This window comes from Malurus melanocephalus, unplaced genomic scaffold (assembly GCF_030028575.1).
Source record: "Malurus melanocephalus ecotype Western Australia unplaced genomic scaffold, MMel_1.1 scaffold_284, whole genome shotgun sequence".
Taxonomy (NCBI): Eukaryota; Metazoa; Chordata; class Aves; order Passeriformes; family Maluridae; genus Malurus; species Malurus melanocephalus.
In genome coordinates, this window is record NW_026623516.1 from 450,440 (window position 1) to 464,111 (window position 13,672).

The 13,672-nt window shown below is 43.3% G+C and overlaps 1 protein-coding gene across 1 annotated transcript in view; it reads right to left on the minus strand.

The window, feature by feature from the left end:
* The window catches only part of LPP (LIM domain containing preferred translocation partner in lipoma), a 196,099-nt gene that overhangs the window by 52,584 nt on the left and 129,843 nt on the right, over window positions 1-13,672 (minus strand). The gene's annotated exons all lie outside the window — the stretch shown is intronic.

Here is a 13,672-nt window from a genome sequence, read left to right on the forward strand (position 1 = left end):
GAGAGGGTGAAAAAAGTGAGAGAGAGAGGAACCATTCTTCCCTTTGGTAATCGATCAAGGAAATGCAAGGGAGAGAGTAAAACGCACTCAATTTCCTTTAGAAATGTTTCCTTTAAAGCCGATGAAAGCTGCCAGATGACAGCGACCACAGTTGCGCATCCACTCGAGAGCCGGGCAGGGGAAGCAGAGGAACGAGCTGTCAGCACAGCTCTGCCAGGCACGGGGGTGTCCCTGGCAGCCACAGCAATTCCTCCTCCAGCCCCGACTCTCCCGGGCTCTCCAACACGCTGCCATGGCCCCTGCTGTGTGCTGGGCACTACCGGCTTCCCTTCCCTTCTGCTCCCAGCCTGGGCTGAGCCAGGCATGGGTATGGTAAAATAAAATAAAAAAAAAGTAGCTTTAAGATGCAAGTGTAGTGTCGGATTGAATGAAGCAACATGTCATAATTATTCTTCTAAATTAAAGCCATGTTTGTGTTCAGGGATAAGACTTTCAAAGCCCTGATTTGCACAAAAGAAAAAACAACTAACYCAGCCAACAAATATTTAACTAAGGAGTGAAATAATTTCATTTGGTTTAAAAAAAAATTTAAAAAATCATACTTTCACAGAAGTCCCCCACCTTCCTGTGCCGTCACTCCTCTCCTTCAGAGCAAACTCAGTGCATATAGCAAGTTAAAAAAGCAAGAGACATAGAAACCTCTTTTTGTTTTTTTCTCCAAAATAAAAATGAGGTAAAATTTGTAAGGTTGTAAGAAAGTGGGCCTTTCCCATGCTTTCAAAAGCTGAGAAACCTATTATTTTATTTTACTTTCATAGTAAAAATGAGAGTTTCTAAAACAAAAATTACTGTTCTCCTTGGAACACATCAATAATTTTGAAATCTTATTTTTTAGTGAGATGTTACCAATAAATGGCATCCAGGGAACAACCTCAGCAACTCTCTACTGAAGCCCTGGTGAAGGTGAAGCTATCAGCCAAGTCCTAGTGGAGTTGGCAGGAAACCTTTCTCTGGGCAGTTTATCCCAAAGCTGATTCTGTGCAGGTTTACCCCTCCTAGGAAGGACCCTAGAAAGGGGAACAGTTGCTGGCTGAGCTGTAGATCAGACAAATTCGGCAGTTTTGGTGATCCCAACAGCAAAACCACTGAGCCACTCCCTCTGCACTTGCAAAGCCATGTTGCATGGTAAACCCTGGACAGTGAAAACACCAAATATACGATAGCACACAAGGTGAGCAACCACACTTGTGTGAATCTCTTGCAGGRAAAGGAAGGCAGGATACCAGGCAGAAATCATTCCTCCTCTCACCATCACCCGGGAGCATTTCCTGAGTTATCCCTTGGCCCACTGGGCTTGTTCTGCACCAAATTTCAGGAAATTTCCTCTTTTGGAAAGCCACAAAAAATACCTTGCCATTACTGGRGGTGCCAGTWGTGGCAGCCCCAGGCAGCAGCTACRTGGGGCAGCTCTGCCCGGCTGTCTGSGCCCCCAGGCAGGTGTCTCTCTGAGCATGCTGTCCCAGCCTCCCCCATCCTGACTCAGAGATCAGCCTCGCTGGGAGAGCAGTGGAGGGTAATTTCAGGGGCAAATTATGCTGCATCTGACCCCGTCTGTAAGCGATGGCTGTAACACAGAGCAGAGCTGGAGGCCAGATGAGCTGCTCTCCTCAAGGGCTTGTTGTGAAATGAATGGTTCATGCAGCTTCTCCCACCCACTCCTCAGCTGGGGGGGACCAGAGACCGACTGTCCACAGGCTCATGCACTCAGTGCAAGCACACCTTRAATAAATATAGCTCAGATTCTCCTGAGCTCTCAGACTTCTTACACAGCTGAACTGAGAGTGCAGTCAGAAGGGACCAGCTAAAACTCACACTGATACAGACAGCAGCCTTTATGTCTAGGTCAAAAAATGAGTTGTCTTTTACCACTTTCCCAAAGGACTATGGTTGGGTTTGCCACTTCTAGCAYGAAAGCAGGCTCAAGGAGCCCAAGCAAAGGGGCACAGCACTATGGTGTTAGGTGTGGAACAAACACAGAGCAAACAATGCTCCCTTTTCCCCAAGACTTTCATCTCCAACTGTGTCCATGTTGCACAAGGTCACTTCAAACCAATTCAGTCCCCTTGCCCAGCCAATCCATTTTACAAGCCCAGGACAGGCACCATCAGGGTGTTAAGCAGACTCATGCCCAGCCAAAAATCACATCCATGGCTGGGCATGAAYGACTCAATTCACTCTTCCATAGCCTGACTGTGTTCCAGCTGGTATTTGGCACCTTGTCTCTGCCTCGTGGCATCACTGCAAAGGTGGTGGCATGAACTGATTTTTACCAAAGGCTCTGTTCTGTGGGGAAGATGAAATTGCCCGAGTAACGGCAACATTTTGAGGCAGAGATGCTTCCYGTGCCACTGGCTCTGGCCTACCAACCTGGAATTCCTCCTGCATGCTTTTCCCCCTGCTGGGGGAAAACATCTGACAAAACCCAAAATAACAGGAAGGGAACCTGTCTCTCCACTGCCAAAAATGAAAAAAAAAAGAAAAAAAAAGTGAAGAAAGGCTGGATCTGACAAAGAGTAGCGTCCTGAACAAATGGCAGCTCTCACAGGCGCAACAATCTTAAGGCCTGCGGTTTTCAAAGGTGCTTGGCTGCATTAGAAGATATCACACCGAATTTCAACTAGCACCTCATTTATTTAAGGTCTTTTGAAAACCCTGCCTTTCACAATCCGGCCCCAGCCCAAAGCTTCCATGCTGTTTTGAAACATGCGCTGTCTGTGTGTTGACAGCWGCCCTGCCATAAATCTCACCCCTCAGGCACTGGAAAACACCTCACCTGTATGCAGAGCATCCACTGTTCCTTGCAACTAATTCCATCACTGCAAATTTCTCAGTAGCTGGAATGAACTAATGCTTTTTTCTCATTAAAGCAACCTACTGGACAGAGGTTTCCTTCTTCACCCCAAAATCTGAGAACTTTCCAATCAGGTACAAGGTCCAATATTTGTTTACTCTCTTGGACAAGTAACAGGAACTTTACAACTTGGGATGGAGAAGCACTCTGATTCTGCATGGAATTTTCAATATTTGTTCCTATTCAGAATGACCACACATGTCATAACCTTCAAATGTGAGATTGGTATTGAGAGCAAAAGTCCTTTTAAAGTGTCATTTGATGTTGGTGACACCATATTTATTAGACTGATGTAATTAAGCAATAACTACAATTCTGCTCCTCCTTTGGGCCATGGCACCTGCTCTTACTGGCTGGGGTAGATGGAAAGCAATAGTGATAACTCTCTYATTTCAAAATAACCTCCCAGTGTCACATGCTTCATCTGGAGTCCATGATGGAGCACTATGATATCAAGCAACCACAGACCACTGCTCTCACCTGAYTGTCACACTCTCAGAGATTGCTGCATAAGAATGTGAAAGTTTTCTTGCTTGGCCTCGATTACAAATGTATTAGCGCAAAATATGAATTACAGATTTATWACAATTATTATTTTATTTAAAGAAAGTATGTGAAAAATCCATCTGCACAATTGCATGTGTGACTCTCAYTCCTACAGCTTTTGATTCAAAATTAGCAAGGCTTAAAAACAATAGGTAAAAAAATCTCACACCATAAAGCTAAGCTCTTTAGTGGCACTGAGTCTGATCTGTTTGAGGCAGTGGTTTTGACTCCAAGGCCTGTTGACTAACAGCAGGAAAYATGAGAATTGTGGGTACTGATCCAYACTTATCATGATTAAAGACTGTCCTTTCACCTTAAGTCCTCCATGAGAAGGCTTTGATGTTGACCAGCATCTACAAAGATGTACTCAAAGTACTACTCATCACTCTTCTACGATGGAACTTAGTCAACCTCTTTTGAATTTATATGACCACATCCAGAAAGCCAATACTGGTTTAAGTCAGTTGGTTTCCATTTGCACATAAAATGATGCAGCTTTATTATGCTGACAAAGTCAGGTGTGATGGGTAGATCAGGGAAGCTATTATTCACACTCCAGTATAGGAAAAAGTGTGGGAGACTTTTGTCCCAATGAAAGGCCACAACTTAGAAAAGCCTTCAAAATAGAACTGCAGCAATGTGAGACTCAATGCAGCTGTTTGAGACTTCAAACATTTTGGAAATTGCTTTCATTGTGTTCCATTGTTCTAAGCATCCTCTGCACAGATTAGGACCTACAAAAATGTAGCTCATTGGAATCTACAACTATGGTCTAGACCAGATACTCCAGAAATGTTCAAGATAAGCTTCAGATCCATGTCCAAACTTTAGAAAACCCGCAAAAAATCCTGAATTACAGTATTTCTTCATGAGAAGGTCAAAGAAACCTTTCCATAACAAAAAAGACAGACAGACATTTTGGAAATCTAAGACTAAAGACTTATGAACTTCTTTACATGCAGATAATATCTGTCTGAGGTACTAAGGGTCACCATGGGATATTCCTCACTAAGAGTGATGCAAAATTAGTAACTTGCCATGAGGAAACAATATCTCATTTTACAGTGTCATTTGTGCTGTGTATTGTTCTCTTCTCCCCTGTCCCCAGAGCACAAGCATGAAGCCACTGCACACACTAATATCCTAAAAGTTTAGGCAATATTTACTCAGCYAGTCTTCCAGCCAAGCTGATGTCAGTTGGAGCATCTTCCAGTCAGCCTACTGAAATGTGAGCCACAATGTGTCACAATTAGACCGTGCTCTAAAACATCATCCTGTGGAATGTTCTTTGTTCTTCTGGTCAAATTGTTCTGCAATTTCCCTGGGCCAGAACAGCTCTTATAATCAGACATTTGTTGGATGCACACCATTCCTACTTGCTGCCTAACAGATTATATTCATAGTACCAGCACTTACAAAGGACAWGGCCACAGGTCAGCCACCTTTTCTTCCCTGAAAGTTGTGCTGCAAAGAGCAACAGGTAGCAAGACTGTGTGTGAACACCTTACAGATGTACCAAACAGAAGGAAGTGGAGTCTAGTAGACTTGAACCAGCTTACTTATGGCTCCTCACCCAATGTCCTGCTGTAATCAGCAAAGAAATAACAAAAAAACCCCACCAAGATATCAAGAATAACTGGCTTTCTATAAAGTATTGTTTTTGTTTAAAAGACCAAGCCACACTTGTATCAATGGGCCTTATAAACAAAAAAGCCTTTACTCATGACCAGGCATGACCAGAGTCAGCTCAGGGCACAGATCTCCATCCCCAGAGGAGCAGTGCCCCTCTGCCCTAAATTTGGGGGTGGCCTCTTCTCCAAAGCCTATCTCTGACCCTCCTGCTGAGGCTCCTAAAACTTGTATTATTGGTGAGGTTTTTTGCCTAAGTCCTCAAGAAAGTATGTGACTCTTCCCTGCACAAGTGAACAGAGCAGTTTCCATTCCTCACTCAATTTAGAGACAGCAGGGCAGAAAGAGACTGAAAGAGTTCAAATGACAAGCTTTCACTAAGAGCTGGCCATAAAACTGACACAGACCTTGTGGATCTCCTCAGCAACCCTTCTGAAAGAGGGATGCCACGGAGATGGCAATGCACCAGCTGTGCACATCTGCAGTGCACATGCTCCACTTCCTCCACCTTTTGAAATCTGCCTGTGAAGAAACTGCAGAAATAAATCTGACCATGAGCAACTTCCATTTTTCGCTCCCCTCCCCTTTTAGTTGCCTTGAATGGAAATTGAGTATAYGTAGAATAAGAGGTTATGGTGGTTTTAGCCTCAGTTATGGCCTAATGGAACCACACGAGCACAGCACACTGAAGCCTTTGACATTTTACCTTTAGAAGAAGACAATGGTTTTAGGCATATACAGATAAACTATGGAATATTTTCAAAATGCCCCACCCTAACATCCWCTGTGATTGTAGCCATACCTTCCCCTGCCCTCCAGCCACATCTTCTTTCCCCTTCTAAACACACACATCAGATTTGCCAGTGTTGGAGAGAGTCACACTTCACGTGACCCACACAGGCATCAAGAGCTGGATTAGTTGATGAGAGATGGTGAGATGGAGAATGGGAAAGAAAGGAACGCCATTAGAATCAGACTCCAGGTAGTATCCTGCACTGTATATGTACGTACACACTCCCATTTACTTATGCATTTTAGGATTCTCACTAATTTCAGCCATGGACAGAAATGGGAAGCAGCTGCCCAGCTCRTGGAGATGACAAGAACATGTGACAATAAGAATTAGCTCCATGTTTGCAGTGATGATTGCTAGGACTTTCCTGGCCAGAAGAGCTAGCTTCATATGACAGTCTACTGCACAACATAAAGGATCCACATTACAGTCCTTTCTAAATGTCTCCCTCCAGCYCAGCCAGACATAATTCCTTAGCTCATGTGAACACAAACTCTGCACTGAAAAGAGTGGAAAGTCAATATTGTCATGTCCCAGCCATTCATGAACACAAGTGAAAATTCAAGGTAAAAGGCTTCAGGCTTTCTGCAGCTTTTTTGAAAGTCAGATGCTGAATTCACTTGCCTTTCATGGCGAGCACATAATGAGGAAACAGAGACATTTTAAAAGCTGGGTTTTTTTCAAGTGTAATTTTAAAAGACGACAAAAGCAAGTAAAACCCCCCGCAAAAAGTATCCTTTCTTTCAACCTGCACTCACAAAGAATGCAGCACATCATCTGCCCAGCCTGCCCCTGACAGCACAGACAGAATCAGAACATGCACTGAGCAGATAGTAAGTTATTAACCTCTCAAGATATGGTCTGGAACAAGAATTTGTTGAGGAAATTGTATATTAAAGTTCAACACTGCTGCTAAGTGAACACAGCCTGATTCACCATTCTCAACAGACAGTTTAGCATGGCTGGGACAGTGATTTGGAAGGATCTACCAGTCTAAATAATTCACATCTCACATCCAGCTGTCTTTAGCAGTGGGCAGCGTCTTAAGCTGGGGAAGATGGTTGTATCTGCACCTCTAAACTCTCCACAAAGGGGTCTGCTGTTGCCAGGGTGTTTTACAGAACCACTGTGTTCAATGGGAAGACACATTTTGTCCACTGTCAGAACTCAYGTCACTACCTGYRCTGTCCMCTTTTGACCCTGGTGCTGTGGACARAGTTTTTCAGAGGTTTGACTCTTAGCTCACACTTCCAGAAGTAATTATTTCTACATCTCTGTGCATATCTTGGCAGACATACAAGAAAAAAAAAGGCAAAAAATAGCAAATGAGCAAGTCCCTAAATGAAAGCTGATGACAAGGTATCAGATGTGGTCTCCCATCTCTGGGAGCACCCACAGTGATCCTATTGCTGTTGACACTTCCCACTTCTCTGAATGGGGCTGGCTCAGTCAGGGCCATGGGACAGGCACGCTGCTTTGCCACTCTCTCCTGCTCGGCTGACACAATCTGTGCTGGCACAGTCCAGGCAGGGGACATCTGAACTGCAGGTTTCACAAATCAAAACAGGTTTACTCTTGGCTGCTTGTAGCATCCCAAATGTCTGCCAGGGCTGGCTTCTCGTGATCTGCCTGCCAGTTTGAGATGACAGTCTCCTGCCTTTTGAGCACCAGTTGTGACCTTGACTTGTAGCCAGACACATGAAAACACGTGTTCATGACATGATGAACAGCAAGGTGCATTTGGAGACATGAAAACAGTGCAGCTTACTAAAACCAGCAGGAAAGTTTGGCTACTTTTGATTATTTTCATTCTTTTAATCCTCCCCTACCTCTTTGCACCACTGAGAATCACTCTGTATTGATTATGCTGACATTGACAGCAGAGCTGGAATTTTTTTTTTTTCATATCTCAGATGAGAAAGTGGGTTATGATTCATCTCACAGAATCTGAGTCAAAGCAATTCCTTAAAAAAAAAAAAAAAAAAAAAAAAAAAAAAAAAAAAAAAAAAAAAAAAAAAAAAAAAAAAAAAAAAAAAAAAAAGCCGAACAGTTTTGATGCATTTCCATCAGAAGAGAAGAGGCTGGAGAACAGTCAGCAAATGAGACAGTCCTGTTTAATTCTTCTTTTTACCACATTTCACTCTCAGATAAAATCTGTCCTTTCCCCCTGCTGAAAATAACTCATTTTGAGTTAATGACACTAAAATACCCCCAAAAGCTACTAGCAAAAGACAAACCACCCTATCAAAAAAGACAGCATGAGACAAATGCCACCAGAAAAAGAAATAACAAATGCCACACTGTGCCCCACTTCCATGGAACGGTGATTGCTAGAGTGGAAAGTAACAGATTACGATGGTGAATTATCAATTTTCCTAATAGCCTTGAACTATCTAAATGCTGAAGTGTGATAACATTAGTGGGTATATTATATTAACAGCAGTTAAAATGATCAAGTGTGATCCTGGAGCACTTTCTCCCCCCCTTTCTTATTTTCATAGCCTTGTTACTAACCCTGGGAAATAGGGTTTCTGCTCTGCATGCTGGGAAGAGCCTTCAGACTGGTTGTGATTTCTTATCAGACAAGGCTCACAAGTCCATTTGGGTTGATTTTCACATAAAATAAAGAGTGTGGCCACAGCTTASAGCAAAGTATGGAACTTGGAGGAATTCTAGGCTCAATTCCCACTTCGCTACTGGATCTCAGCATGACTCTGGGTGAGTCATCTTAACTCTGCCAGTCAGCCTCTCGTTTGTAAATTAGGGACAGTAATTTCCTGCTCCTTGACATATTTTCAGTTTCGGAGCTCTAAGGGATGCACAATGTTCCCACTCCATGTTTAATTTGCACATGATACAGTGTGACCACAGTCTTGGATGCTACTGCAGCACAAGGAGCCCTAAAGGAACATGGGAACAAACTACAAATTTAGTGTATCTAGCTTCAAACAACAGGTGAGCTGTTTACAGTTTTAAAAAGCAAAAGAAAGGGTTCATTTTTACCAGGTCATATACACAACTAACTCAAACCAAAGAAACTAAACTGTTTTCCTGTTACTGGGACAAAGATTTGTCCAGGACTGCACGGCTGGAAGGGTTTCCAACTCCAGCTCCAAAACTGAATGCCTGTCGCTCAACAGCTTAACTACAAGTCATGACAAAAGAATGTCTTGAGGCTTAAAACACTCTAAAAAGTTCTATCTGAAGTGAAAATTATTTCTATAATACTACAGTCCAGAAAAACATTCTCACTCATTCACAGACACACACATACATACGCCCCCCCTCTCAAAATACCTGGATGGAAACTCCTGGTTGTACTCATMTCCACAAAACAGGAGAACCAACCTTCTCCATCATGCATGTCCCAGACAAACAGTCAGCTCCTGGCCTGACCAAGGAGATTCCCAACCAGGGGTCCTCCAGCAGGCCAATTTGTGGGTTTTAGTCAGGTGATGATATCCCCACTGAGAGCCCCCAGAGCCCACCCAGCTCATTTSATAACCAGCAGGTAGATCCCATTTTCTTAATGACCTGAGTTAGCGACAGACTAATGAACTGCAGCTGAAGACTTGATGGCTCACTATCAACTCTTCAGCCATTTCAGTCCACAGACAGTTTACTTTACTTTGTAAGTTCGTCATGAACAAGCTGGGTTGTCTTTAAACTGTTTGTCAAATTAAGGTAGAAAGATTTGGTTTGYTTTCATGTATGACTACTAAATTTGGGGGGTTGGCTAATAGCCATTGTTCAAAGATTTTTCTGAAAGAGCATGAGCTTTCCTATTCCTCTGTATAGCTCCTAGCACATTAAGGGCCTTCAAACAATAAAAGAAATATCTACCACCCTGATGGATTATTTTTTTTCATATGGCTAAGTTAATTTTTAAACATACTGAAGAATCATGTAGAATACAGCTGTATTTTAGAAAGACACATCTCTGAATTTCATTATCACATTTCACTCCTCTTAGAAGACAGCAGGAAATTATCAGGTTTTATTCACTAACTTTTGGGATAAACCTAATTCCATTCATGGCCTGAAACCCATATCTCTTTCACARCATACAGGTGATCATGGAAATCCCTTTGATAAAGTGCTACTTGGGTATGCTGAACTTCTTCTCCATTAAATAACTTCTGCATCAAAAATCAGTTCTGTTTAAAAGTAAGAACATGTCTATGTTGACTGCCAGCAATTCAAGCTWAACCAGGGAATTAAAAACACAGAGGAAGTCATGCTGCTTGCTACCTGTTCCAGCTGGGATTTTATGACCTACGGTAACAAAGGGTAATTGTGGTTTTGATGCGAGATTTAGATCCCATCTGTGAAGCAGTGCTGGTCTCTGAAGAGACTGCTTCAGAAACATTCATGATGCAAAGTCTTGACCATTCTTGTGTGGATAAGATGAGGAAAAARGGAAGGTGAGTCTCCTGCCTCCTCGCACATGTGGGTACCAGTTGCTCAGGGCTTACAGGAGCACAATCTACTCTCATTCCTGACTGCTACATCTGCTGSATCTTCATTAAAAGATGTGCACTCAAGCCTTTGTAAGGCGAAGACCCCTGGTGTAAAAAGATCTAGGTGCTTGGCTTCATAATATACATTTCCCATAATTATTGCAGAGTAAGACACAGATTAGATCAACATCAGGAATAATCAAACTTTTGCATCCATTTCTAGTCTTCCAAATGTTTGAGAAACAACTTAGACCAGCTCACAGCCTCTTGCCTTTCCCACGGCTGGAGACAAATGCATGTAGATATGGTATATTTTGCCCCCAAACCACTCACCAGCCTGCTCTTTTTCTCTTCTTACTTTGGAACTGTGGGCCAAAATTCACCCTCTAGGTTGCATTGAGATTATCTTTGTAACTTTACTCTCCCTGCACTTGCTGTGCAAGGACACCGGCAGGCACAGGACTCTCCGCAGAGAAGCCAGACAAGGGTGGCAAGTATTGGCAGAAGTGAGACTGAAGAAAGAGGCTCTGAAAGCCATTTACCAAGATAATTAAAGCCCCTGGGGAGCAGAGGGAGGGTGACTCCCCTTGCGGCAGGCCACAAGAGGGCCGCTGGATGTTGATGGTGCTGCACTGTGACCTCCTTGAGCAGACCTTGCTCCCAGGCTTTGTAGCCTGTGTGCAAATGCTGGAATATGGCTTGAACATAAAAAATAATGACTTGAACTACAATGGAGAAAAGGGTCCCCATTATATGTCTGTTCTTCCTGCTTTTGTGAGTGGTTACATAACAGAAAATGACTGTCGGCTCATCAGTTGCTGAAAGTCTAACCTACTATTTTCTGACCCAGATGTTGTTCAAATGAGGACAGACACCATCTTGCAGCAGAACCCCTGCCTTTAGACAAATGACACATCACACTACATGGCAAAATTACAATGTAATTATGCTCTTGTAATAATAATATGCTTCTTTTAATGATAACCTTTTCAGAACAGATCTAAGAGTTCARGCAAGATATGACAACTTTCAGTTTCTTTTTCTGTTGGTAATTCAGACAAAACCACGAGGCTACTCGTGCTTCGTAGAGGCTGCAGATATGCCTGACCAAGACTGAAATGCAAAGCAGACCATGTTCAGTTTAGAGAGCCTAGAACAGTTCAGTTCACAAAGCCATGTCAAAGGAAACAAAGATACCAGGAACCAAAGGAAGTGGACAATCATACCTGGCCAATCCAGMGTGTCTCCTCAGCTGCACCCACTATGACTCTACCACACTCTCTCCCATACCTTACTTGGACTGCTATCTGCTAACCCCTGTCCTGCCTCTCAACAAGTAAAATTAGGGAACACATTCAACATTGTTTGGACATCAGGTCTCTGGTCCTATTGAAGGATTATAGCTTATGAATTGGAATCTTATGGAGATGCCAAGCCCACGATGGGAAAGACTGGCAGAGCCTTGGCTGATGGTGTCACTTATCATTCTTTAATCTTAACATGGTATCTCAAAGAACCATTGGAGATGAAGGCTTCTCCATGGGGGACACACATATGACTGCTGCTGCAAATCACCTCCTGCAAATTCAGGAAAAAAGTAAGTTCTAAAAGGTAAAATAGTCAGCCACAGGTCAAGAGGTCAAGATGAGCAGCAGATAAGGAAGTCAAGCCTCCTGTTTCTTGGCCTTGCTCTTCAACCCAATTCTGCACCACYTCTCCCACTGTCAAAGCCAAGGCACACCAAAAATACACATCAAAAACCTACATATCCTGAATTATCASCTCAGAGTTAAAGCAAGATTCCTGTACTGTGCAAACTGAGTATTTCCCACAGGATAACTTTAGCATCTCTCTTCTCCCCATGTGCATCCCTATTGCGTGTTGGAACTAGGAAAGGAGATGCTACATTATCCAGTACATAAAACTGGTGGTTCTTTGGTAGCTCTGAGCATTTATGGTAAAATACCAATGAGAGTTTCTTCCCACCAGTCAGGGAAACTGCTGTGGGGAGTGACTCAGCTGGGACATAGTCCAGAAGGCAACAGGAGATCAGGGGCCCCCATGGCACTTTTCCAGTCTTAATCAGCACTGTCTGCATGGTCATAGAGACTGATAAGCTGCCAGAAGTCATTTCTTTCTGTAAGACTTGAAACAGTGGTCCAGAACAGTTGTGATCTTTGTGTGTATTTGGTTGGYTTTTTTTAAATGCAAAATCAAGGGCTGTAATTTCCCATGGCGGCCAACAAACAATTTTGATAGTTTCATTTTAATCTCCTATAMGTATCCATTTCTCCTCCCTCAACCTTACCCAATTTCCACTCCACTAAGTATTATTTTTTCCAAACAAATCAGACATGCCTGTCTACAATAGCATATTTATCAACAGGGAGAGCTGTGATAGAGAGAAACTATCCCTACTGCACAGAGCATAAGACATTTGGGAATCCTTTCTAATAAAAAGGGATTTGATTAAAGACAGCCAACTACCACAGATCAGCAACTGAATCATCAGCAAAGAAGGAAGAGCAGCTTAGACTTAAAAGACTTCAATTTGCTGATATGCCAAGGACTTCCCAGGAGCAGTCACTCCAGAACCTACAGGAGGATGGGAGGGGCCATACACCAAGGATTGGGGTGCTTATATTTATTGTAGTAGCATGGTCTTAACGAAGTTAAGTTAGAATACCCAACATGCACATTTAACTCCTAAAAATTCACAGGATTTTTTTTTCTATTATTATGCTTCGTGATATTTCCATGTTTAAGAACTGCCTTGCCACAGSCAGCTAGAGGATTCCCCAGTGACTGGACCATGCAGCTGTGGTAAGTCCTGGACACACACAGCTGCCAGCTGTGATCCTGCTGCTCCCAAGTGTCYCCAGCATGCTGCTCCTGGCTCCCACCACACTCCCTGGCTGCCCAGGAGAGCAGTGTGATCCATGCCCTGCTGCCAGCTGCATGTGTTTGTGTGAGCAACCACCGCCTAGAAGAGCTCTCCCAACTCTAAAACCATCTTCAGTGTTTCCACCCAAATCTGCAGAGAGGTGCAGCAGCACAGACTGGATGGAAGTGCTGGCTGTCCTACTCCAGAGCTCAGCTCACTGAGTCTGCCAGCAGCACCAGACAGCATTTCCAGGGCAAAGAGACAACTTTAGAAACTCCTACTCCTCTTCCTTCCCAAGCAACCTTCACTCTGCCCACTGCTGGGCAGATTCTGCTGACTGCAGAACCAAGAYGGCTTGATCAAAAATCAGAGATATGATGAGTGAACTTGCAAAAGGAAGTTGGTTACAGAAAAGATCCCAGAGTGCTGGAGGACCAAGTAAAATGACC